General features: G+C 45.8%; 1 protein-coding gene across 5 annotated transcripts in view; it reads right to left on the bottom strand.

Annotated features, from left to right (window-relative positions):
* Positions 1 to 27456, bottom strand: part of LOC107373975 (transmembrane channel-like protein 3) — a 296837-nt gene that overhangs the window by 252811 nt on the left and 16570 nt on the right. The gene's annotated exons all lie outside the window — the stretch shown is intronic.

Consider the following 27456-nt stretch of genomic DNA (forward strand, 5'->3'; position numbering starts at 1 on the left):
AAAAGGTGTGCAGAGTAATTCTGGCCTGCGGTGTCCTGCACAACATCGCACTGAGGAGCAACATTCCTCTCCCATCGGGTCTACCTCCCCCTCCCCACCTTGAGCAGCCTGAAGTGCAGCCCCCGCCCCGACATGTGGAATATCAGCAGGGGGCCAGATTGAGACAGAATGTCTTGCGTCGTTTATAGAACCAACACAGGAGGCATGATTTTCATATTTTATTTTTTCACCAATTCCTTAAGTGTTCCTGAAATTCCAGTCAGGACGTCACATATTCTGTGCAGTTCTTCCCTCACTTCGTTAACCGCACTGATATTGTCCCTCTGTGCCTGCAGGCTAGCGTCTGTTAGCACCCGGCCACTTCCAGGTACGCCATGCACCTGAAGCGCACTGGTGGGACAGGCCGACCCTGCAGCCACATCTTCGGTCGTCGCCCGGGATGCCTCGTTGGACCCTTCGTCCGGAGTCACTGGGGGGAACAACGAGATTTGGTTTTGTTTTATATTTTAATGATGGACACATTTGATTTGTATTACTAAAAGGCTTAAACGTTACCAGTTTCCTCTGCATGGTCAGTGTCTCCCTCCTTCTCCGGCACGATGCCACGCACGCTTGCCAGTCCGAGTACTGCTGAGATCGTAACAGCGAGCGGTGGGAGATCAGAGGTGCCAGCGCCTACGCCAGTGGCAGACACACCCTGGCGGCCGCAAAACATCTTTTTTTTTCTTTGCCTCCTCCTTCAGGTCGGACCATTTCTTTTTAATATCCGCCACAGATCTCTCTGGCAAACTCACAGCATTGACGGCTTCAGCAACGCTGTGCCACTCTGATGATTTTCTCTTATTTGTTTTGCCACTGCTGTGACCTCCAAAAAGCACTTCCTTTCACTTCTCCACCTCACCCACAGGTACCTCAACTTCTGCTTCTGTGAAATTGCGCTTTCTTGATCTGCCTTGATCTACAGTCGCCATCGTGACTGGTGGAGCGCTGCAACAGCCGGCTTATGTATATGCATGAGGTCCACAAGGCACTTTGCATTCAATCAATCAATCAATCAATCCAGTTTATTTCTAAAGCACTTTAAAAGACCCAGCACAGGAACAAAGTGCTGTACAGAAAGTACATTAAAACAATTGACTAGACAGAAAACAGCAAAGATAAATAAAACACATGATACATAAAATTAAACTAGCCCTATATTAAAAAATAAAAACTTGATAAAACTTGATAAAACCGCATTTGAATCACCTAAAACAGCAAAAATAAAACAAAAAATAGAAACCAACATCTCACAAGGTATTAAAAGCCAGGGTAAAGAGGTGTGTTTTCAGGACTGCCTTACAAACAGAGAAGGAACTGGCCTGTCTTATCTCTAAAGGAAGTTCGTTCCACAGTTTCGGAGCTGCAACAGCAAAAGCGCGATCTCCTCTAAGTTTACGCTCAGTCCTGGGTACAATCAGGAGCAGCTGATCAGCAGACCTGAGAGAGCGGGAGGGAGTGTAAGGCTGTATCAGGTCAGAGAGATAAGAGGGGGCGAGGCCATGAAGACCTTTAAAAGCAAATAAAAGAACTTTAAAATGAATCCTAAAAGAAATGGGCAGCCAGTGAAGTGAAGCTAAAACAGGGGGACATGTGCTCAAACTTTCGAGTGCCAGTTAAAAGATGAGCTGCGGCATTTTGCACCCTCTGTAGGTGACTAATACATGATGCACTGACCCCAATGTAGAGTGCGTTACAGTAATCCAGCCGAGTGGTTACAAAGGCGTGGATCACCGTCTCAAAGTGCTGCCGTGAAAGAATTGGCTTTATTTTTGCCAGCTGCCTGAGGTGAAAGAAGCTCGATTTTACCACCGCCCTAATCTGATGTTCAAACTTCAGATCACAGTCCACTTTGACCCCCAGGTTGGTGACAGTTGGTTTAACAAACTGGGCCAAGGAATCTACAAACACATTGGGTGTCTCAGTAGGACTACCAAAAATCATCACCTCAGTCTTTTTATCATTGAATTTTAAAAAGTTCTCAGACATCCAAGCCTTTATGTCGTCAAGACACTGTAGTAATGGCTGTATGAGGTTTCTGCCTTTGCATTGACTATTTATGGCAGAAAGTGGGCGTGGTGAAGGTGGGATGTGACTAAAATGCAGCTGAGAAACATTCTCGTTAGTCTCTGATTTATGAAGCGGAGATTGCGTGCAGCTGTGCGTCCTCCATGTTTGATAGATCACAAACCTGCTTGGTGTGAGTACTTTTTTTTTGCTGAGCTTAAGTACGGTTTTAGTAAGGATTCTACGCAGTGTTGGATAAATGAGACCCCTGGTCATTAAGCCAGTCAGCAACAAGTTTCCTATATAAGGAACCCAGCAGGTCGCATCGAGTCACTGACTAGTGTCAGAGTCTTTACAGCAATCCTCATACTAAGCAAGCATGCAGCGACAGTGGAGAGGAAAACTCCCTTTCAACAGGAAGAAACCTCCAGAGAATCCTGGCTCAGTATAAGCAGCCATCCTCCACGACTCACTGGGGATGTGACTGAGCTCAAGGTACAGACTAAACTAGTATTGAGGGAGCTCAGGGTGGGTGGTGATGGATGAACTGGAACAGGGTCAACAGAGTTACCAGAAATGACTGCTCTAATGCCCGACACTTTATCAACAAAGAATTTGTGAAAAGCTTCAGAGTTTCCAGCAGCTGTAGGAGACATGGAGCTCGGCTCCTGATACACCAGAACTGAGTTTAGTGTTTTGTACAGAATCCTGGGATTCTTGGAGCTTGTTTCGATGATGTCTGCAAAATAGGCCGTTCTGGCGGCCCTCACAGCATCCTGATAAGCAACCAGAGATGCTCTGAACAACTCACGCGAGACCTGTAGGCCATCCTTTTTCCACTTTCTCTCAGAGGATCTACACGCCGGCCTGCAAGCCCGTGTGACATCAGAGAGCCAAGGCTCCCTCCTAGGCCGAGACTTGCACAGTTTGAGAGGGGCAACCATGTCCAGGATCTGATTACAAAGTACATCAAAGTGTTGTGAATAGTGATCAACGTTAGATGGATCTGGGTTAAAGGTCTCTAACCTTACAGACATACAGTCCACAAACTTTGAAATAGTTTCTGCATCCAGGGCTCTGAACCTAGTAGCTGGAGCTTCACACACAGGGACAGGACATGGCAACGTAACATCACAGAGTATAGGAGAGTGGTCAGAGAACACAGGAGGCAAAGTCACAAGGTTCATGACGGGGAGACCAAAAGAGAGAACCAGGTCCAGGGTGTGGCCCCTGGCATGAGTTGGGGATGATACCCATTGAGTTAGATTAAATGAATCTAGCAAATAAAAAAAACCTTTAGCAAGCACATTGTCAGGACAGCAGATATGGATGTTAAAATCACCAATCTTTACCGACTGTACACTCCACCTCCCTGTACTCCCCCACTTGTCCAGATCTAGGCTAACATCAGATTTTAACCATAGGCCCTATCAAATAAAAATGTTTTAAGCCTAGTCTTAAAAGTAGACAAAGTGTCTGCCTCACGGACTAAAGCTGGGAGCTGGTTCCACAGGAGAGGAGCCTGATAACTAAAAGATCTGCCTCCCATCCTAATTTTAGATATTCTGGGAACCACCAGTAGACCTGCAGTCTGAGAGCGAAGTGCTCGGTTAGGAACGTATGGAACAATCAGATCACTGATGTATGATGGAGCTTGATTATTAAGAGCTTTATATGTGAGAAGAAGGATCTTAAAATCTATTCTGAATTTAACAGGTAGCCAATGTAGGGAAGCTAAGACAGGAGAGATATGATCTCTCTTTTTAATCCTCATCAGAACTCTAGCTGCAGCATTTTGGACAAGCTGAAGACTTTTAACTACATTCTGTGGACTTCCTGAGAGTAATGAATTACAGTAATCCAGTCTTGATGTAATAAATGCATGAACTAGTTTTTCAGCATCACTCCTGGAAAGGATGCTTCTAATCTTAGCAATATCCCGAAGGTGGAAAAAGGAAATCCTACAAACCTGTTTAACCTGGGATTTGAATGACATGTCCTGGTCGAAGATATCACCAAGGTTCCTTGCTTTGTTCTCAGAGATTAATGTAATGCCATTCAGGTCAGGCGATTGGCTAAGCAATTTCCTTTTCTGGATTTCTGGTCCAAAGATCAGAACTTCCGTCTTGTCTTGATTTAAAAGCAAAAAGTTTAGAGTCATCCACTTTTGTATGTCCTCAAGACAAGCCTGTCATCTACCCAACCGATTAGGTTCATCAGGGTTAATGGATAAATATAGCTGGGTATCGTCAGCATAACAGTGGAAGTTTATCCCATGCTGTCTAATGATTTTACCAATTGGGAGCATATATATAGTAAAAAGAATTGGTCCAAGCACTGAACCCTGTGGTACTCCGCAAGTAACCCTGGAGTATGAAGACGATTTGTCATGTACATTTACAAAATGAAATCTGTCAGACAGGTAGGATTTAAACCAGCCTAACGCTGTTCCTTTGATCCCTACAACATGTTCAAGTCTTTCTAAAAGAACATTGTGATCAACTGTGTCAAAGGCAGCACTGAGATCTAACAAGACTAGAACAGACACAAGATTCTTATCTGAGGCCATGAGAATATCATTTGTAACTCTCACTAATGCAGTTTCAGTGCTGTGATACTCTCTAAAACCAGTGTCACGATCCAGGGGGAACGTAGAACAACAGCATATGAACCATCATTCACTGGATTGTTCTAATATTGCTGTTAAATCCGTTCTGTCACTAATGTAATCTGACTCAGTTGGAGCTAATCTGTCTGCGTGATAACCTCTGAGATGTGTCACAACATGCCGGTGAGTGAGGCGGATACAAGGATCCACATGCGGATGAGGGAAGCAGGAAGGCAAACCAGGATGAGTTTAGAGTCTTTAATCATGAACACACGCTGGACAATGAAACAATGAGTCAACCAGACAAAATGGACTAACAGGGTTCAAACGCAGGAGGAGCTGGGACCTTGGGTGATTGGGAGACGAGAGGCAGGTGGACACAGGACTAAACAGAATGGGGAGACAGGACAGGGCGTGACAAGATGACTGGGGGTGTTGCAACTTTTTTTCTGCTGGTACTCTGACTATCCGTGCTTCCTGGTTGAATATTCCTACCGAAGCATGTTACGAAAGTTTCCCTCTTGTTTACAGTATAGAAACATGCTTGTTAAGCATGGTTCATTTTAAATAGGTGATATTGCTCAAAAAAACAGAACTGTAGTATAAATAATAGCAAATAAATAGTGTTTGTCGTGATTTATTTATAAAGAAAGACTGACCTGATTACGTGAATGATGGTAAGCAATGGGAGAAATGTCTTGTTTACAGAGTAATAACGTTTTACAAGCTAACTGTCAGGTAAACATAGAACAAGCAGCAATATATCAACTTCCGGAGGTAGCGCATCTCGACAGGTAAACAGCCTGTGACGTAGTTGTTGGTCTGCGCATTTCCCCAAAGTAGCACATATCACTGAGTAGCACTGTAGTGATGGGACCTCCGGCTCCTTTAGAAGAACGGGCTCTTTCGGCTCAGCTCGATGAAATGAACCGGCTCTTTTAAGAGAACCAAATGTTACGGCTCGGCTCGCTAAAGTAAACCGGCTCTTCCGGCTCTCAAACAGCTCCTCACATTCGTTGTTTTTTACATGAATTTATCACCAGAAATTATGTCAAATATGTGTGAAAACTGATCTCGAAACCTAAATTAAATGACATCAGATGAGGGAGTCTGGGCTTATTTCTATCACCTCTAGTGTCTGTGTAGTAGAACGAAAGGCAAAACTCATCTTCTCTCTGTGTGAAACGTCTTCCAAGCCTCATGAGCATCTACAGAAGGGATTCATCGCTAAATCAAACATATCAGATGATCTATAACACACAGGAAACCTGCTGGAAGCAGACTGCAGCACCGGGTATGTCAGCTAAACAGCTGCCGCTACTCTCAAGTTGCAAGTGTGATTTTCTGGCTACAGAGGGAGGTGCGGTCGCAGTGACTTGTCATTAACCCTGTAAAGGCTCATTTGAGCACAAACAGGCCCAAGAACATGATTTAATAATGTGATAAAGTTGTAAATTATCCCTTTAAATAACTTCTAACTAACCAACACTAAACAGAGTACAACAAAACTCATTTAAATAACACAAACAATAGACTTAACTATTTACAGGTAAACAACTTAGAAAAGCTGAGGTAATCACACAGGAGCCTTTGTAGAGACTGAAGAAAAGATATTTATGCTCTCCATAGTCCACCCTCTTCCTCTGAGTTGTCCATGATGGTTAAACGTGTCGCAGTCTGGCTGCTTTTGCTGGTTTACCCCATGTCCTCCCCTTTCTCCCCCTTCTCACCCTCCCGTGTGAGTTCACACTGATACTCGCCCCCCACTCCTACCCTCCTCTACCCACTGCTATACGGAAGGCAGCCATGGCGCAACCCTTGGATGGGCATACCTCGAAGGCACGCATTTTTGCTGCATGAAGACGAGAGCCACACATTGCCATAGATTGCTCTTGACATTGGTGTAGATGTATAAATCTAACACCGACACCCCCCCTTCCGCCCAATCCGTGTTGTTTTCTCGTTGATCTCTGATAAAACAATAACGCTCTGATTTCCCACTTTTACTTTACTGCATACTTATTTGTAATATTAAATGTTGGAAAGCTGTTGCGTGCACCAACATTTTAACTTTAAACACGCCAATTTACCCTTTAACAAATATTTCTTTCATGTCTATACATCTCTAAGTTTATAAGAGCTCTTTCTTTTTAATAATTTTAATAGGATTTAATAATACTCATCATCATCATCATTAAACTTATACAGCGCTTGTTTAAAACACCCAAAGACGCTTTCACACACTCTCACATTCACACACTGCTAGTGATGGTAAGCTACTTGTAGCCACAGCCGCCCTGGGGAGGTCTGACAGAGGCGAGGCTGCCATTTGGCGTCGTCGGCCTCTCTGACCACCACTAACACAACCGAGTTGGGTGAAGTGCCTTGCCCAAGGACACAACAGCAGGACACCCCTGGCGGGAGCTGGAGTCGATCCCATGACCATGAGGCAACCCGCTCTACCTCCTGAGCTGCTGCTGTTTTTTCATTTAACCGTAAACGTGTTTTCTGCTCTCTGGTGGAAGCTTACGTTGTGTTTAGTTTCATTGTTGTAAAAGTAAATGATTGTTGTATTAATATTAGTCACAGTTGTTTCCTGATCATTAGTTCATGTCAGGCTTTAAAGGAAAAGTGTCTCTCTAGGCTGATAACATCGTTGCACAAGGCTGCAGATCTCTGAGTCTGAGTGGAAGTTAGACTCTGAGAGAGAATGAGAACTAACCATGGTTGACATGGTAGGACTAGTGAAGAGTACTCCATTAACCCTTTCTGCACCTCTAGGCTAACCTGAAGAAGAAGAAGAAGAAAATATCATTTCTATAGTGCCTCTCAAGATAAAAATCACGAGGCGCTTCACAAAAACAAAAAATGTAAAATATGAAAAATAATTTAGAAAATGGTTAAAAATATATTTAAAATGAGCAAAAATTGACAATTGTGATTAAACATGTTAAGAAAGAGAGAGAGTGAACAGGAAAGAGGGAAACCAGTGGATCCTGAGGAAGGTGGAATAGGTGGGGAGAGCAGAATAAAGAGAGAGAGGTGAAGAAGGTCATACAAAAGCCAGCTTGAACAAGTGAGTCTTCAGCTGCTTTTTAAAGGAGACCACTGAGTCCACTGATCTCAGGCTCAGGGGGAGAGAGGTCCAGAGTCTGGGGGTCACAGCAGCAAATGATCTGTCACCTTTGACCTTTAGCCTGGTGCTGCACAACCAGTAGGCTTTGGTCTCTGGACCTCAGGGACCTGCTGGGGGTGTAGGGACTAAGAAGATCACCAATGTAAGATGGTGCTTGTCCATGTAAGGCCCTATAGACCAGAACCAGGATCTTGAAATGAACCCTGGAGTTGACTGGCAGCCAGTGAAGCTGGAGGAGAGGAAGGCAAAATGTGTTGCTTTTATACAAACATAAACAAAAATAAACTAGTTTGGTTTCATGCCATGTCACAGTAGCCACTAACCACCCATCTGTAGTACTTTACTACGTATACTTTCCTAGTACATATACTTTCCTAATCAACAGACCAGTAAAGGTGGTTGTAGTGCAGCAATAGAGACGTTTCAAAGTGCTTATCTGTCTTTTTTTTTTTTTGCAAAAGCAACACAAAGTAGTCACAATACTAATTATGACAATAACGATAATGCTCATGGTGATCCACTTAAAATACCTCTGCACCTCTTCTTCTGCAGTTGGAGTTGTCACTGCTGTCTCAAAAGTAAAGAAGCTGTCATCATCTTCAAGAGGATTGGGTCCTTTTGAGGCAGTTGCTGTTGTTTATGTTTATGTTTATGTATTTAGCAGACGCGTTTGTCCAAAGCGACTTACAAGTGATAATCTGAAAACACAAAACCCAGACAGAAAATACTGCGACCAGTTGCAAAGAGTCCTCCTGAGTTGGTTAGAGAAGCTTCTTAAATCATCTTTCTTTTCATTTCATCTCTCTCCACATCTGCAAGCCACCAGAGACGGGATACTGGAGTGGTGGATGCTTCATGACTGGCAAATGCCGTCCCAAAACCAGTGTCAGCAGCTTTAATCCCAGCTGCAAGTGTGTGCATGAAGACTGTGCCTGTGTTATGTTGTCAGCCAGTTTGGCTTTCAGGCTTACAATAGTTGGAACAATGAAACCAAAGAAGCAGTTCTTGTCTCCTTGGAGAAGGTCTATGGAGTAGGCCCGTGGTTGAAGGATGGTTATGTACTCTTTCAGAAATGTAATCTCTTGTGGGTGGAATTCAGACACACTGAGGCGGTCGCAGATGCCACTCAGACGGTCATCAGAGGCTCATCAGTTTTGCAATGGCGTGGTACTCTGAGCTCCACCTTGTCACTGATGGCACCGGGCATCTCATCTGGGCAGTTTGTTGGATGGCATCAGCAGCACCACATGAGCGGTGGGCTTTGTTCCACATGGCTGCACATTTAGACATGGCACATAGGCAGAGTTCTCTGTGAACACCCTGTGATGCTGCTTTGTTCAAGTCTGATGTCGCAATAAGATTAAGAGTGTGTGCAGCACAGCCATGATGAGGTGGCAACAAAATAAAAGTTCTTCGTCTGGATCTGCAGCATCAGCAGCTTGTACATCACCTTCTACTACACCGTCAGTTTCATCCTCAGCTTCAGGCCCTCTGTGTTCACTGAAAGCTTCCACAAAATTGCTTCCATTATCAGTCACAGTTGCACTGACTTTGCTCTGGGTTTGAAACTGTGAATGCAAGTTTGGCATCGTATGTGTGTCGTTTTAGTCGTTCACAGAATAGCGCAGTAGACTTCCGCTGCAAGGTCTCAGGCTCAATCCATTGGCAGGTAATACCCAAACAACTCTTATGGTGGGCCGTCCTTACGTATGTCCGCTGTTGTGCAAACAGCTTCACCATAGCCGAGAGTTCCTGTCAGTGCCTCTTTCATTTTTTGAGCCTGACTTTCAATGTGTTGCATTAAAGATTTTCTTGATATGCCACCACAGATTCCCTCAATCAACTTCCAAAATGATGCGTTCTCTACCAGTGAAAAAGGTTGTACATCTGCTCTGACGTACCCCGACGCTAATCCATTAAGTCTTCTTTGAGTAAGTGAGGAGGTGCATAGAGTTGATTGCTTGAGAGGAGGCGGCGTACTAGAGATCGAGTCATCTGATGATGCGTCTGAAATTTGCAGTAGGACACCGGGGAGTTTCCTCTAAAACAACAAAAACAGACATAGATCCAGTTTTAGTGATGATGTTTTGGGACGCACAGAGCCAATAAATGCAATAAAGTGCTATCCAACGTATTTAATGAGGAGTACCGGAGAAGTGTTCATTTAAATTAACCGTAAATGAAATGTTTTTATTGAATATTTCACATAGAGGCACAACATTGCTACCTCTCAGTGATTTAAAACAAACAAACAAACATGCAAACAGTTTTTAGCATAATAACTCTGTACGTTTTTACCAGATTTTATATTTAGTACTCTGAAATGAAGTTCACCTGTCTTGCAGCCATGTGCAGGCTATTTGCAACCATCTGCTTTAAACATGCAAAGTATTGTGAATTAACGTTTACTGCCACTCCAATGGGAACGATTTTAACATTATAACACATTTATGGGAAATCCATCACAACAGCATTTCATCAAGCTACTGGCGTCATTTCAGAGCAAACAGACACTGTGACTGAGAGAAATGACATACAGGCACTGTCAAACAATACATGAAAGAAGCAAAACTAGACTGAGTCTATAAAAATGACTTACTTTAAGGTGTTTCTTCAGATTAGATGTTGAGTCTTCGGATGCAGATAGTAGGTTGTTAGCTGGCAGACAAAGATTGCACTGCGCCGTGAAATTTCGCTCACCTTTCTCATTTTTTAGAGTGGAAAAACTGCTTGATTTTCCAGCATGTGAATGCATTTTTTCCTTCACTGCTTGTAGGTTGATTCGGCCGCGGCCGTGGCTCCACTCCAGCTCCTGGTTTGAATCCATACCTGGCCACTCACGTTAATGCTGGTGCATGCTAGTCGGAAGATTATCGTTCTCAGTGTTTTGGCCATTGGGTATCTGTAGTTTTGGTGGTATGCTGTTCAGAGGCATTATGGGATAGCCTAGCCTAGAACCTCGCAGTCTTGGCGTCTTGGGACTGGCCAATAACAGCGCACTTATTTAGAAAAAAAGCGATGTATTATTTATATTTTTTTACGTGCTCAGTAGTTTTTCCATGATGGAATGGCGGACTGCCTTGTTGACAGACATCCAAAGCAGTCCAATCACAGTGCTCTATATGTTTGATGGGCTAATCATAGCACACTGTCAGTCAAATGGCCGGGATGCTCCTGCAAGTTAGCAAACCAAGATGGCCGCTGTGCCGTGGTGGTTCAATCACAGCGTTGTTTTGGTTTGGTGGGCCAATCACAGCACTCTGTAGGTGGATGGGATGCTACTGGTATAAAGATAGCTGTGGATCATTTGAAATGGCTTTGGCATCAACTTTGGACTATTTTTGACATAGGGTTTTCTTTTAGTCAAGGGGAGATGGAGGTGCTTAAGTTTATTTTGAAAAGGACGTATTTGCATTATTTTTGACGGAGTAGAGCGGACCGCATTGTTGACTTGACATCCGTAGCGGTGAGTACGTCTGGTTGTTTGGTATCCAATAGCATGCGGAGAAAGACCGTAGATCCCACCCCGCACTTAGAGCAGAGACTAGAAAGAGAGCTGAGAGCCGTCAATGGACCGTCGACACTGCCCGACTATTTCTTTATTATTTATTCTTGTAGCGTCCAGAAATGGTCAGTTTTTCATCCACAGTTTGACCTCTTCAGTATCCAGTCATATGGAGACACAAGTCTACATCTAGTACCTTTAATCTGCTGGATCCTGCTATTCTATCAGCTGGAGTCCAGGCCTTTGCAGCTTTAAACACAGGATAACATATTTTCAACTAAACTGTTCCCGTTTCAAGCCCTAATGCTTCGGCTTATCGCTCCTACAGGATTCCTTCTGCCTCTGAATAAAAGTGAACATTTTCAGCTCATATGAGTTAATTAATCATATAATGAAATGAACAGAATGGTTAAATGAAAAGTTTTGATTAATCTGTGCTTAAATAATAAGGTTGATTAATCTGTGCTTAAATAATAAGGTTGATTAATCTGTGCTTAGATTAATAAGGATGAAATGAAATATATGACCCATATATTTAATCAGCGTACGTGACTTGACAAGCACACACTCATACACGTGACTTAAGTAATCTCATGACACATTGCCTTCTGATCCACAAATCTGAGCTCCTGTATCTGAGGTTGGTTGGTAAAACCCCTTTACATGTCAAATTCTAGTTGGCCATGTAATCATAACATGGCCATTGTTAAAACAGAATCACTGCCGAGTGAATCAGTTGATTTTTGAGCCAAACTCTGACTGGCCACTGGAGGAAAACTCTCTAAGCAAAGCTGTCAAACGTTGGTTACGTATTGTAACCCCAGATTCTATGAGTCTAGTCGCAGCCCTTAAGCTAGCTGCTATTGGAAGGATGATCTCCGCATCAGCCAATCATGAAGAGCTAAAATGTACGCCCACCAATAGTGGGCCCCCTCGTGGTATATAACCGCAGTGACCCCACTGCTCACCTCCAATGGCTCTTATTCCCATCATAACCAGTGGGGCCAGTGGCTTAAGGGCTGCGACTAGACTCATAGAATCTGGGGTTACAATACTTAACCAACGTTCTATTTCGTCTAGTCTTAGCCCTTAAGCTAGCTGCTATTGGAATAAAGCGCAGCTGGATGGGTTTACGCCCCACTGGTTAACACAACCAATGGACACACCCAATCAAATCTCCTCTAGTGGGGGACGTTCAGCCTCAGACCAGGCTTAAAGACTGAGGCAGCCACGATAAAAGAGGGGCCCCCACTAAAAAACATAATCCACAAGAGGATGAAATCCATCTCAGCAAGGCCAATGAGGTGCCATAAGCATTCATTTAGCCTGCTGGGGTCCAAGCACTGAACGAGTGATGGATCCTGAAGACACATCTCGTAAATAATAACGAGTAAAGGAACAGGGTGAAGCCCATGAAGCAGCCTGACAAATGTCTTCCATTGACACACCACTGAGGAGCGCCATCGAAGAGGAAATCCCTCTGGCTGAGTGAGCCCTGAGTGCCTCAGGGGGATCCCGCCCTGATGATGTGTAAGCGAGTGAAATGGCGTCACACAGCCAGTGTGAAAGGCGCTGGGCCGACAGCGCCTGACCAAGGGAAGACTCCCTGTAGTGCACAAACAGGTTTTGTGAGCGACGAATCCCTGAAGTGCGTGACACATATCGTGCAAGCGCGCGCACCGGGCAGAGAAGGTGAGAAGCCGCCTCCTCCTCAGAATTATGGGGAGGAGGAAAAAGTCCAGCCAATGAAATTGACCTGGATTTGAAGGAAGCATTAATGCTTTTGGGCACAAAGGCTGGATTGGGGCATAAAACAGCAGACCCGCCATCCTCCCGGATCCTGAGGCATGCGGGAGCCACTGAGAGGGCGGTCAGGTCACTCACTCTCTTAACTGATGCTAGCGCCAGCAGCAATGCAGTTTTATGCGACAGGAACTTGAGTGAGACCTGATCCAAGGGTTCAAATGGAGCTCCAGATAAGCCGTGCAGAACCACCGTTAGATCCCATTGGGGAAAAAGCGGGCGGGACACAGGTCTGTTCCTCCTGACACCTTTTAGAAAATGTTTTGTGAGGGGATGATTGAAAACAGATCTATCTCCAAAACCCTGATGACATGATGAGATAGCTGCAGCATATGTCTTAATAGTGCTGAATGCGAGGCCCCTGTCCATCAGTATCTGCAGAAACGATAGGACATCCGCCAGCTGGCAGGAGAGCGCTTGAACATTCCGTTCTGCGCACCAGTTCTGGAAAGCTGCCCATTTAGCAGCGTAAGAGGCAATGGTAGAGGGCGCCCGCGCACTCTGAATCGTGGCGACCACATCATGCGGCAGCCCAGAAGCCTCTAAGCGTGACCGCTCAGCGGCCAGACCCACAGCCGCTGGCCTATTTCTGGAGGATGTTTGATTATCCCATCCGCCTGGAGAAGGGCGTCCGCCCTCCACGGGAGCCTCCACGGGGAGCCGGACACTAGCGCTTGCAGGTCCGGAAACCATGACGCGGACAAGCGTCTGGGAGCCACCAGAATCACCGAGAGCTGTTCCGACCGAATTCGGTCCAGGAAACGGGGAATCAGAGGGACTGGTGGAAACGCATAAAGGAGCGTTCGAGGCCAGGGCTGGTGTGAGAAGGTGTCCGCCCCGAGCGGGGGTCCGTCCCGGGGACTCAGGGAAAACCACAGGCGACACTGAGCGTTTTCGCGAGCCGCGAACAGATCCACAGACGGTTCCCCGAACCTGATCCAGATCTGTGATATCAGTGCGGGATGCAGACGCCAGTCGGAGTCGCGGGGTCCCCCTCTCGACAGGATGTCTGCCGCTACATTCAGTACCCCCGGAATGTAGATGGCTCTGATGGACAGCAGGTGGACATGTGTCCAACACAGTAAATCTGTGGCGACACGCAACAGTGGGAGGGATCGAACTCGTCGTCGTCGTCGTCGTCGTCTTCCTCCGCTTATCCGGGTCCGGGTCGCGGGGGCAGCATCCCAACTAGGGAGCTCCAGGCCCTCCTCTCCCCGGCCTTGTCCACCAGCTCCTCCGGCAGGACCCCAAGGCGTTCCCGGACCAGATTGGAGATGTAACTTCTCCAACGTGTCCTGGGTCGACCCGGGGGCCTTCTGCCGGCAGGACATGCCCGAAACACCTCCCCGGGGAGGCGTCCAGGAGGCATCCTGACCAGATGCCCAATCGAACTCGCCCTTGGCAATTTATGTAGGCTGCCGCCACCCGGTTGTCTATGTGAACTTCGACATGACGGCCCTCGGGAAGGGCAGCGAAGTGTCTGATCACATTCCTCACTGTCATAAGCTCCAACACATTTATGTGCTCGTGCGTGTGGGAGGGCCAGCGATCTGCCACCGTATGGGACAAGCACGTGCCCCCCCACCCCGACAGTGACGCATCCGTAAACACAGATACGTGTGACGCAGGACGTCCGATGGGAAGCCCGCGTGAGAGGATGCAGGGGTTCCCCCAGTGAGCGAGGTCCCCGCCCACTGAAGGGGGAATCCTCAACATACGTCTCTTCTGACGTATTGGGTGTACCCGGAGGCGGACGAACCAGCGTTGCAAGCGCCCCGTGCGCAGCAAACCTAGCGGTACCACCGAGTGGGCTGCGGACATCATGCCCAGGAGTTTCATGACTAACAGGGCTCTCACGATCTTGCGGGGTTGTACACGGGAGATCACCGTGGAGAGATCTGCCACTCTTGCAGGCGATAAACGTGCTCTCATTAGGGAGGCGTTCAGCTCCACCCCGAGATACACAATCGACTGGGACGGAAGGATGGAGCTCTTCTCCCAGTTTATAGAAAACCCTAGGGTTGACAGATGCTCTGTCAACCTCCTGGTTTGCTGTGACGCCTCGTCCTTGGACCGAGCGCACAGGAGAAGATCGTCCAGGTAAAATAAGACCCTCATTCCCTCCGTGCGCAGTGGCTGCAGCGCGGTCTCCAGACATTTGGAGAAGGTGCGCGGGGCTAGCGAGTAGCCGAAAGGGAGGCGATTGAACTGATATTGAACTCCCTTGAACGAAAAACGCAGAAACTTCTGGTGGTTTGGAACTACTGGTATGTGGAAGTGTGCGTCTTTCAGGTCGATTGACGTGAACCAATCCCCGGGGCGCACATATTCCAGGACTTGTCTCATCGTTAACATGCGGAAATGCATTACTGCTATGGAGCAGTTGAACAGGGACAGGTCGAGAATCGGCCTCATTCCTCCCGACTTCTTCGGTACTACGAAGTAGCGGGAGTAGAAGCCCGAGAGTTCTTGTCCGCGAGGGACTCGGGAAATAGCGTCCTTGGACAGAAGTTCCCGCAGCTCCAGCTCTAGGGCCTGAGACTGTACTTGCGATGTGAATGTCGTCTCCACGATCCCGTTGAAGGGAGGTGGAGTGGCCTGAAAATGAAGTGTGTGACCGCAATGAATGGTGTCCGAAATCCATTTGCTCATGATACAAAGGCGGCGCCACTCGTGCGCGCGTTCCGACAGTGGACGCGTGTGCGCGGTCACGTGAACAACGTCCGAGGGTTGTGCATGCGCCCTTACCGCCGTCGCCCGTACCAGAGAGCTGGGGGCGACCCATGGAGGGCTGCGCTCGAAAGGGCGAGTGCGAAACAGCTGGAACAGGCTGGTCCACACCGCGGAACGTGGCGTCCGAGAGTGAAGGACGAGTGGGAGCCGGGCCCGTGCACGGGGGCGACAGAGTGCCAGCGGATGGGGCCGCACACTGTGCTGCCGCGCGTGGTCGAGACAGCGACCTGACATCCTGCCCTACCCAACGGAGTTGGGCCTGGCCGGATGCTGGGGCCGGAGGGCAAATGGAGCGCACCCTTAAGGCTGGCCGTGTATTATGACTGCCTGTACCTGCAGGAACATGTGTGCGTGCAGCAGTGCTTGGTGTGGGGAACATGTGTGAGAACTCGGCAGAGGATTCTGCGGAGGACTGTAGGATTGTGCTCTTTGAGTGACGTTTTTTGGGTTTTATTTCAAAACCAACAACAACATCAGAACAATCAGTAACACACACATTCCCCCCAAAGAGTCACTTCCGTGGCTGCTCTCGGAGAGGCTCCTGCACCTGGGACTGCCAAGACGGCGTCTGCTGGCCCCGCCGGAACCATTGTCCGCCATCTCGCTGGTCCTGCTGATGTGGAGCCGAAGCGGGAGGCCCGCTCCCGTGGAGCGGGCGGTGCAGCTGGACGTCTGAAGCTTCCGCGCCGTTCGTCCCATCCTCTGGCTGAACGGCCGGAGTGCGAGGCTGACCGAGGGTGGACCAGGTCTCGCACCGTAGCCGATAGTTCGTCCGTCTTCTGAGCCCGCTCAATGACGCCCCTAAGATGGGGACCAAACAGAACATTGGTGGTGATGGGGCCGTCTAGCATCTCCCTTTGTAGATGTTCCGAAATGGAGGGCAGGGCCTTCAGCCAGATCGCTCGCTGGATGAGGGTCTGCCAGGCAGCGATGCGAGCAGAACCGGTGAGCACAGCAGCACACAGATTGAGGATAGCATCAGCAGTCTTAGTAATGACGGCTTTCGACTCCTCGGGAGCTTCCAGCTCCTCCATCATCTTTGAGACGCCGAAGGCAAGTAGGGCAATGTTATTCCCTGCAGCGCCGGTCTGAAAGGCACACTGATGTGCGCGGTCGGTGAGCCGCGTCAGCAGCTGGTCATGTTTTGAAGCGGGAACAGCTCGCGGGCCAGCGAGGTGGTTCTTGGCGCCGAACAGCGAGGCCAAGTCCGGCTCTAGTGGAGGAACGGACGGCCAGCCTTGGTCGGAAAACCCCTCGACCTTGGTGATGGGCGCATATGTGGAGACTGGCGCCTTGAGCTTGGCAGGCTCGGAGAAGGCGGCAGACCAGCAGCTCATAGCAGCGGGGAAGCGCGGCCAGATAGGGTCTGGACAACGTGTCTGAGTCACCCCGAAAATTCCCGCCAAATCATCCGCTTCAGGCGGGGCCGGTTCTGGCACAGCTAGCCCCTTGTGGGCTGCTGCCGCAGAAATGATGGCGGGCAGCTCCTGGAGCAGTGCTCTTACTGCTGGCAGGGAGGAGCGAGAAGCCACTGGGGCAGAAGGACCCGCTGAGTGAAGCTCGTCGACCTCCGTTATGTCTAGGAGGGATGCCGCCTCGTCGTAGTTTTCGCTGTCAGCGACGTCATCCAGCCGGTTGAAGCCAGCCGGCTCCTGACTGGCGTCGAAGAAATCCAAAGCCTTGTCCAGCGGGTACGAGTCAGCCACCGGAAATTCTTCGTCGGCGGCGGGAGTGAAGTACTCGACCCGGCGAATCTTCTCTGCCACGGGCAGAGCGGCATAAAACGGGCACGAGGCCTGCGGGGTCAAGGCCAGGCCAGCGTGGTGAGCCCCGAGACAGACCTCACACTTAGCGTGCAGGTCGCCGCTGGAGATGGAGCCCGTCTGGCAGGTCGGGCAGGGTCTGGCGTCGCTGGACATGGCTGGTAAGTTGTCTTCGGATAATTTGCTCTTTAGGATAATATTTGCTCTTTAATAAAGCTCTCAAGCTTGACATGAAGAGAAAAAGGAGGTGAGCAGTGGGGTCACTGCGGTTATATACCACGAGGGGGCCCACTATTGGTGGGCGTACATTTTAGCTCTTCATGATTGGCTGATGCGGAGATCATCCTTCCAATAGCAGCTCGCTTAAGGGCTAAGACTAGACGAAATAGAACCTGCTGCACGCTGCAGCGACACAGAAACTTGCTCCTTCAGAACAAAGCTGACACAGCTCCGACAACTTAAGAGTCCTTCCATAGACGCTAATAACTACCTGTTGTGACCTGGAGACAACTCTAAGACCAGTCTAGTGGCGCTGCAGTTTCTCCTATGGACTTCGGTACCTTGGAGTTCACAGACTTCAACACATTCCGGATCTACCCCGGGGGTCTCTGAAATGGTACGTAGGCAACCTCAGATTGCGTCTGATGCCGTTTTATCAGAAATCAACTTTCTAGTTTAATACAACCACGAATTCTTTTCACACCCAGAACTCAGTTTCTTCTAGATCTAAGGTTCTAATAAACATCGCACACCATTCCATCATCATACATCACACTCCATCCACTTCTATTCATCCATCACATTCGTCTTATTTATAACTTGTCATGTTTTTAATTGTTTAGAAAATGTTTCATAAACCTGACTGTCTGAATTCATACGAAGTGTGTTATGATCACTGAAAAAGCAAAGAATCCTAATTCTTCTGATTAAACATTCAAAGACCGATCAGGTTGATATTTTATATTCTTATAGAAAATCACATCGTATTAGTCATAAGTAAAGGTGATATAATAAGCTTAAAAGTAACATGTTATACCCTCTTACATTCATCTTTCGGGTGAAAAGTGAAAAACACACAAGTATTACAAGTATTCCAATGATATTACGAAAGTAACTGTATTCTAAATACCACGTTTAAAAATAGTAACTGCATCAGAATACAGTTACTCATAATTAGAATTTTAAATATGTAATGGCGGTACTAGTATTCTGATACTGCACAACACTGTTTATAAACTATATGGTTGACTCTGTCTGAATTAATATACGTTTGCATGTTCCCTTCATAAGTAAACAAATCTAAAGTCTTCTGATTAAACATTCTGTTACGAGCCCTGGGTGTTGCTGTCCCATCCTGAGAAGGTCCAGCGGCCCCATGGTCTCTTAAGGCTCGTTTTGGCATGGCCAGGTGTGGGGAATTTCCATCCTAGGAGGGAGGTGGAGTGGGAGGAGACTGTACCGATGAAGTGAAACTGTATCCGCCCCAGTCAATCACAAGTTTAAAATGCAGTAGCCACTGTTCTGCCACAGGGGGCAGCACTTAGACCTAGATTCTAGATTTAATCAAGAGGAGTAGGTGTAGGTCTGCATTATTTGTGTTACACCCCTTCCTGGAACTCCTAGCCCAGGAAGGGGTGTAACACATTCAAAGACCAATCAGACTGATATTTCATATTTATATGGACTATCACATCTTACTGATCATTTAAAACATATGTAGCCAATCCTTAACACTACATCTTAATGGCGAGCGTATCCGGGAACTAAGTTCCTCTCAGATCTGATAAGCAATCACATCACAGGTATCACGCTGAAGCTGCTAGAGCACACACAGAGAGTCGGGAGAGAATCGAGCAGGAGCAATGCTCCGTTGTGGTGGAAGAAAGGAAAACAGCGCCGCAGATAAATGAGACAACGTGTAAGTTTTCCCTATTAAACACGCTGATTTATGCATTTGTGTGATTATACGTTTAAACGGTATTCTATTGTTTTTTTTTTTGCAGATTATCAATAAGTGAAAATCTCAGATTATATACATTTATTTATTTATTATTATTATTATTATTACTCCATTATGTGTGTGTGTGTGTGTGTGTGTGTGTGTGTGTGTGTGTGTGTGTGTGTATGTGTGTGTGTGTGTGTGTGTGTATGTGTGTGTGTGTGTGTGTGTGTGTGTGTGTGTGTGCGTGCGTGTGTGTGTGTGGTGTGTGTGTGCACGTGTGTGTGTGTCTGCACAGCCACAAAGCAACTACTTGGCCAGAACGCCAACTTTCACCCTGACTAGTACTAAAACACTGAATGACACAGTAAAGACCCTAAATTCTGCCTACAAACTTCTGTAATATGTGTTTAGTTGCCTGAAAGCTGAGGTACTGGAAACTGTTAACTGCTCTTTAAAGCGAGGGTCAAGGCCTGGATTGAGACGTATTTCATCCACACTTCCTGTTAGGAAAACGCTTCTGAAAGAATCGTCATCTGGCGGACCGAGAGAGCAGCTCTGGGGCAGTGGCAGACCCCATGTGTGCTGTCAGAGTTTCTCAATCTAAAAACGAGTTGTTAACAAGCGCGTGCTCGTACTCACCAGAGGTGGAAAGAGTGCTAAAATTTCCTACTTAAATAAGTACCAATACTTTCATCATTTTGTACTCTAAGTACAAGTAAAAGTACTTGCCAAAATTTTTACTCAAGTAAAAGTAAAAAGTATCATAAATAAAATGCACTCAAAGTAAAAGTTACTTAGTTACATTTTTGTCAGAGTAAGGATGGCAACATCTAAGTAGTGCAAAATCACAACGCAGGTTCACAATTTGCTCGTGTGCATGTGCACTCGTGCACACACACACACAATTTGATGGAGCGATTTCTATCCAATCAGTGAGAACAGGACGTGCACACTGATTGGACGAGGTTTTTCTACGATTGTAGGGTTCAATTGTGATTAAAATTATTCTTTATTTTGAGAAAAATAAGATGCATGGATTTGATCAAACCACACTGTCTCATGCAGTCTTATATAAGTTACACACACACACACACACACACACACACACACAAACGCACGCACGCACACACACACACACACACACACACACTGCAGCATGTTAGAATCATGTGAATGACTAATTTAACTACACTGAACTGCTTTAGTAATAATTTAATCTCTTATTCTGGAGTAAAAAAAAGAAACAAGCTAAATCATCATATCTGTGGCATCAAGAAGCATCTTCTGAGTTCAAACACAGGGATGGAGCACAACGTTTACACCTGAACAGTATCAGGATGTTTTAACTCACAGAGGCCTGCAGGTATCCTGTTTTATGAGCAGAGCGCTGAGAATCCGCTTGTTAGGAGCGCTAAACGTTATTTTGCTGCTGTCGTGCGGAGCGGTAGGGAAACACATTTCAAACACGGAACCGAGTCCGGCTACCGAACCGAGCAGAATTCTGATGACGTCACACCGGTGCGTGAAGGTGCGGGATCCAACCCACAGGAGAGGCGGGAGAGAGGAGGTGAACAGCGAGTGGATCACAGGGACTGAACTGATGTTTTTGAGCAAAACTGCGGTAAAAATGGCCGTTTGTCCTCGTTATCAAGTGTACCCCCGGTTTAGAGGTGGCGCTCATACTGCAACACGCAATATTTTTTATTTGTTAACCCTACAATTTATTTTTACTCAGTAACGTATACGATGTAAAATGTAGCGAATTACAATTCTTTTTTAAAAACGTATTCAAGTAAAAGTAAAAGTACTGATTTTAAAAACAACTTAAAAAGTATAAATATACAAAAAAATACTCAATTACAGTAACGTGAGTAAATGTAATTTGTTACTTTCCACCTCTGGTACTCACACAAGACTTACCACTCGGGAGAAGAGCGGAAACAGATCCTGCAGCATTCTGCAGGATTTCCTGTTAAACGCGATCATTAGATGAAAAGGGGAGGAGGGCTTTTTTTTCAAGGAGGCGAGCGGCTCCGAGCGCTAACGTGTCATATCAGCAGGTGAGTGGCTGAGCCAGGTAGAGGTGCAGCACAGCCACGTAGTACTTTGCTGATAACGTCACGTTTTTCAGCTCGGCCATCAGCCACAGCTGGTTCTACATGAATGTGGAGCAGACTTTTAACCTGAAGATGGAGATAGAGTTATGGTTTTGGGTTGAAATATTAAATTTAAAGTAAGTTACATTAAACTGCCACACTAATGATTACACATGTGTACAGCACCATTAGACACTCATCTATACAGGTCATCAGCAAAAACAAGTTAATTTAGGCGTTACTTGCTCTTTAACTTCAGATCTTTTTCCTAAACCACTGAAAACTGCTGCTGTGAAACCATCTACAGAAGAGGAACCTAGATCCTCAGTGTTGAACAACTACGACTGATCTCTAATCTCCCTCTGATGGGAAAATCATTGAAAAGGGGGCAATGATCCAAATAAACAACTATTTAGAGTCAAATAACATCATGGACGGTCTTCAGTCAGGCTTTAGACAGCACCACAGCACCGACACTGCACTGATCAGGTATTAAACGACATTCGTCTCTACACTGATTCAGGTAAAGCATCTGTCCTGATGATGCTTGACGTCAGTGCAGCTTTTGATACTGTGGACCACATCATCCTTCTGGACAGACTCAAACTGGGTGGGACTATCAGGCACAGTGCTTGGCTGGTTCCAGTCCTATCTCAAAGACAGGGGCTATGTTGTCTCTATTAGGTACTACCAATCAAAGTGGATCGGCATGACATGTGGGGTCCCCCAAGGCTCAATTCTAGGACCACTACTCTTCAATCTCTATATGCTCCCCCTGGGTCAGGTCATACTTAATAACAACATCGTCTATCATAGCTATGGTGATGACACCCAGATCTACCTAGCCTTATCACCTGGTGGCTGTCGTCCACTGGACTCACTCTGTCAGTGTCTAGAACACGTAAACGACTGGATGCAGTCAAACTTCCTTCAACTAAAAGAGAAGACTGAAGTTATTGTCTTTGGCAACAAGAAGGTTAGGATGGATGTTACTGCTCAGCTAGACCCCAGGGGAATAAAGACAAAGACCCAGGTTAGAAATCTTGGTGTTATCATTGACTCTGACCTGAACTTCTCTGGACATATGAAGGCTACAACTAAATCAGCGTTTTGTCACCTTCATCAAACATCAAGAGTCAGAGGTCTCATGTCTAGACCAGACTTAGAGAAACTTATTCATGCTTTTATTTCTAGTCGGCTGGACTTCTGCACTGGTCTCCTAACGGGTCTTCTCAGAAAAGCTGTGAAGCAGCTGCAGCTTGTTCAGAACGCTGCTGCTAGAGTCTTAACAAGAACTAGGGGAACGGAGCACATCACTCCTGTTCTTAGATCCCTACACTGGTTACCAGTAAACTACAGAATACATTTCAAAGTGCTCCTACTGGTTTATAAACCACTCAGTGGCACGGGACAAAAATACATGTCTGATCTCATTCCTGTATACACACCCAACAGGGCTCTGAGATCCTTGGGTAACAGTCAGCTGGTAGAACCTCGGGTCAGAACCAAACATGGTGGAGATGCATTTAGTTATATGCTGCTCACATATGGACTCAGCTTCCCCAGGACCTCAGATGTGCCCCAGCCCTAGTGCTGTTTAACCCTAAAAACCCTCATGTACTCATCAGCCTTTACATGAATAGTTTCTTATGCTGCATAACTTTGTCTTCTCCTTTAGCTCTAAACAAAAAATCTGTGTGTATTTTAATTTGTGTTTTATGTTGATTTCATATCATGTCCTGATAATTGTAAAGCACGTGTGTTTGAAATATGATATATAAATGAAGCTGCCTTGCCTTGACTCGATTGTCCAAAACATATCATCTCAGGTCAGGTGATATGACTACAAAGTCAACCATTGACCTGTAACCTAGGCTGCCCTGGGACCAGGTATATATACTGATGGGCATCCTTATGTTTGAACATGGTGTTTTTATGGCCAAACTGCAACTTGCGCAGAAGTCCATTAACAGAACACCACTCAAGTTCAGATTGGGTAGGCCGTTCCTCCCACGCCATCATTGCCAACGTGACCACTGAAGTCCCCCAGCAGGACAATGGAGTCCCCAGTTGGAGAACCATCTAGCACTCATACCAGGAACTCCTAAAACGGTGGGTACTCCGAACTGCTATTTGGTGCATAAGCACAAACAACAGTCAGAGCCCATTTCCCAACCCAAAGGCGCAAAGAAGCTACCCTTTCGTCCCCCGGAGAAAACGCCAACATACAGGCAGAGAGTTTGGGGGCTGACAGAAAGCCCACCCCAGCCCTCTGCCACTCACCCAAAGCAACTCCAGCATAAAAGAGAGTCCAACCCCTCTCAAGGACTTGGGTTCCAGAGCCAACTCTATGTGTCGAGGTGAGCCCGACTATATCTAGCCTGTACCGCTCAACCGCTCGACCTCTTCCACAAGCTCCAGCTCCTTCCCCACCAGAGAGGTAATGTTTCACGTCCTAATAGCCTGTTTATCTGTCCGGGGATCAAACTGCCAAAGCTCCCGCCTTGCTCTGCTACCTGAACCACATTGCACCAGAACTTTCATGTTCTTCCTGCAGGTGGTGGGTCCACAGGCGGGTGAGCTTATGTATCCGGTTCGGGCTGGGCCCGGCCAGACCCCATGGGTGAAATCCCGGCCACCAAGTGCTCGCTCACAGGCCCTAACCCCAGGCCTGGCTTCAGGGTGGGACCCCGGTAACCCTCCGGGCCGGGTACTCTGGGTCTTTAATGTCACTTCCATGAAGAGGCTTCTGAACCGCACTTTGTCTCATCCTTCACGTAGGACCAAGTTGCCATGCGTGACCTTACCAAGGGCACAAAGTGTCCCAGACATCATATCTGCTAGAATCCTTAGGGCACTCCAACTCCTCCACCGCAATAAGGTGGCGGTTTAAGGATATGTGAGTGTATGTGTGTGTGTGAGTTAGGGTTGTCACGATACTAAAATTTCAAACTCGATTCGATACTTGAAAAAAAACTCGATGCTCGATTTCGATACTATTTAAAAACTCCAATTTATTGAACAAGTTTATTCAAAAAATAACATTCCTCAATTTATATTACAAAAATTAAATGTTAATAATTAAGTGTGTAAAGTGCTTAAACCTTTCAAGTATCAGCATTTTTTAAAACGTGCGTACAAAAACTGGCGAAAGTTAACGCTTTAAATCATGAATTGTCTCACTATATATACACTATTTGCAGAGTGATGTTTTGCTGCTTAAACTCTGCTTAAGGTGCATTTTTGTCATAAGCTGTGTAATGTGAGGAAATATGGGTTTTCTGTGCAAAAGGTCATTTGACTCGGCTGGGTCAAAGAGCTGGGTCGCTGAGAACTTTCACCCACAGATTGAGACCTTTGCAGACATGAAGTCTGCAAGAGTCTGCTGGAAACCATAACATCTGAACACCTGCAGTGCCAGAAGAAGGAGTTCCCAGGAAATGTAGACATAACAAGTCTTAAAATTCCTTTTCTTGATTTTAATGTTAAAGAATAATCATTATCATTTTGCTCATTATAAATGTGTTTTAATCAAATGAATGATTATTATGCTTTGGGTAATTATAATGGATTAATGAATCCATACTTAAATAATGTTTGAGGATGTTTGTTATCGACCTTCACGCACACACACACACACACACACACAGATTCTCACAGTAAACTCCAAAACACATTTGCTGACGCACACGTTTGCTTTGAGAAGAGAAAGGCTTTTGGTAAGTTTCAGTCTTATAGTTCAGTTCGTGTTTGACAACAAAAGAGAGAGGACCTGGAAACCGAAGGGGGGACAGAGCCGGTTGGCTCGTTTCTTCCCCCCCTCACGCTGTTCCTGCCAAGCCAAACAGAATAGCTGAATCGCAACTTCTAACGCAGACTCATACAGAGTCTTTGATTTCTGAGTGAATTAACTTAATAAAGCGCATCGACAAAACGCTTTACCATCAACGTGTACCGAGGGCAACTCTGGACCGGTTCGCGGCGCATCTTTGTCTTCTTTGCCAGCCAAGGTGCCCTGGATGAAACATCATCCTAAGGTGACGTCCCGGGTCCAACAGGGGGTCCGATTTTCGGTGAGGCAGAACACGACAGATAGCGTTGATGCATCTTTTCCAACTAAACCTAAGTTTATTCAAACCATCACTTTTCACTCAGACACCTGTTTCTTCCTGAAGCAAAATCAGATGCACACACGCGTCCATAATCACATCATATCACTCTCACAACTCACAACATTCTCAATCTTCATAAATTCACCAGAAGGTCTATTTGATCAAGAACAGCATATCAACTGTTAAAGATTGTCCCACAAAGTTTCCAATGTTGATTGTTATTTCCTGTTTGTCAATTTCAAAATCATTAGTTTAATTTGAAGAATTAAAACTTTTAACTTTCAAACTTGTTTCTTCATTGAACTGAAACACAGACACACGGATATGATCGACAGTTTATCGATGAAAACAACCTTTGAGTCTTCTTACAACTATACAATTTGGTTATTAATTTAATAAAATTAATATCACAAATTATCATGTAGAATGGTTCATCTTTCATAAAAGAGCATAAACCACAACGCTACAGCTGTAATGCCATATGTTTGGTTCTGTACTTTTGAACAACTCTGTTGGTCAATAAAGGGAGAAAACGAATTTCTCCACAGTAGGACAAAGGTACATCTACCGGTAATCTTAATAAAAACAGACTGGCGCACGGCAGTGACGTCATTAAAAGCGCCGGTTAGATTAGCCGCGGCTAGTCTGTTTATGCCTAGAAATCCCAGACCAGACCCGCTCCAAACGAACAGGGGAATCATGTTAATGATTCCTAACAAAACCTTTCGACATGAAGATGTTTTGGTACAGATAATGTCTTATTTCGAGGCTGCACCATGGGTGCCCGTCCGCACCCGTTATATGGATATACACTGATGGCGATTCGCCGATGGACCTACGGTAAATACCCCGGGGAATCCAAGTAGCACCAAAGTTGTCAGCGTGAGTAAACAAACGTACCGCATGCTAGAAATTAAGTCCGGGTTGCAATAAACGGGAGTTTCCTTTAAGCACATAAGCGTGAATATACAACTACGTGTCGGACTTGGTATGCTAATTAAGCTGGGCTGTGAAGCGCCTCCCAAATTCGCTGTTTATGTTTTTGTTTATTTATTTGGCAGACAAAACTTGGATCGGAGACAACTCGCGTGGGAAATTGTAGCCATGCGGTGTCTTCTTCTTCTGTTTGTCTGGGAGGCGGAGGCTGCTTTACGGCATCTGGCTGTCGTGCGTGTCGGTGTACTTGAAGAAGGCTGTGTATAATAGTCCATAATATCGATACCACAGGGATGGAATATCTCATTTAGATACCACTTTTAGCATCGATTTATATCTAGGTATCGATTTTTTTGACAACACTAGTGTGAGTGTATGTATATATGTATATATATAGAAATAGATATCTTATAAAATTATTTCTTTCACTTTACAGGTTTTTAACAATCATGTTTTATCACTTAAAGTGAGTTAATAATGTCTTGACTGCTTTAAAGTAATGAGTGAATCAACATAATTGTTTTATTCTTGAAATTTCTTATTTCAGATCTTAGATACACCAAATGAGTCTACTTGATGATTTAATATAATGATTTATTATCAGTTATGTCACATATTAATATCAGTTTTAACAAATCACTGTTTAACATATTTACTTAACATATTCATTGAAATAAGCTGAGAAAGTGTCTGAGAAAAGGAGGTCTGAGAACTCTTTGATAATGCTTCTTAAACTTTCTTAAATCTGTTGGTCCAAACCTTACAAAGAACCCTTA

This window comes from Nothobranchius furzeri, chromosome 9 (genome assembly GCF_043380555.1).
Source record: "Nothobranchius furzeri strain GRZ-AD chromosome 9, NfurGRZ-RIMD1, whole genome shotgun sequence".
NCBI lineage: Eukaryota > Metazoa > Chordata > Actinopteri > Cyprinodontiformes > Nothobranchiidae > Nothobranchius > Nothobranchius furzeri.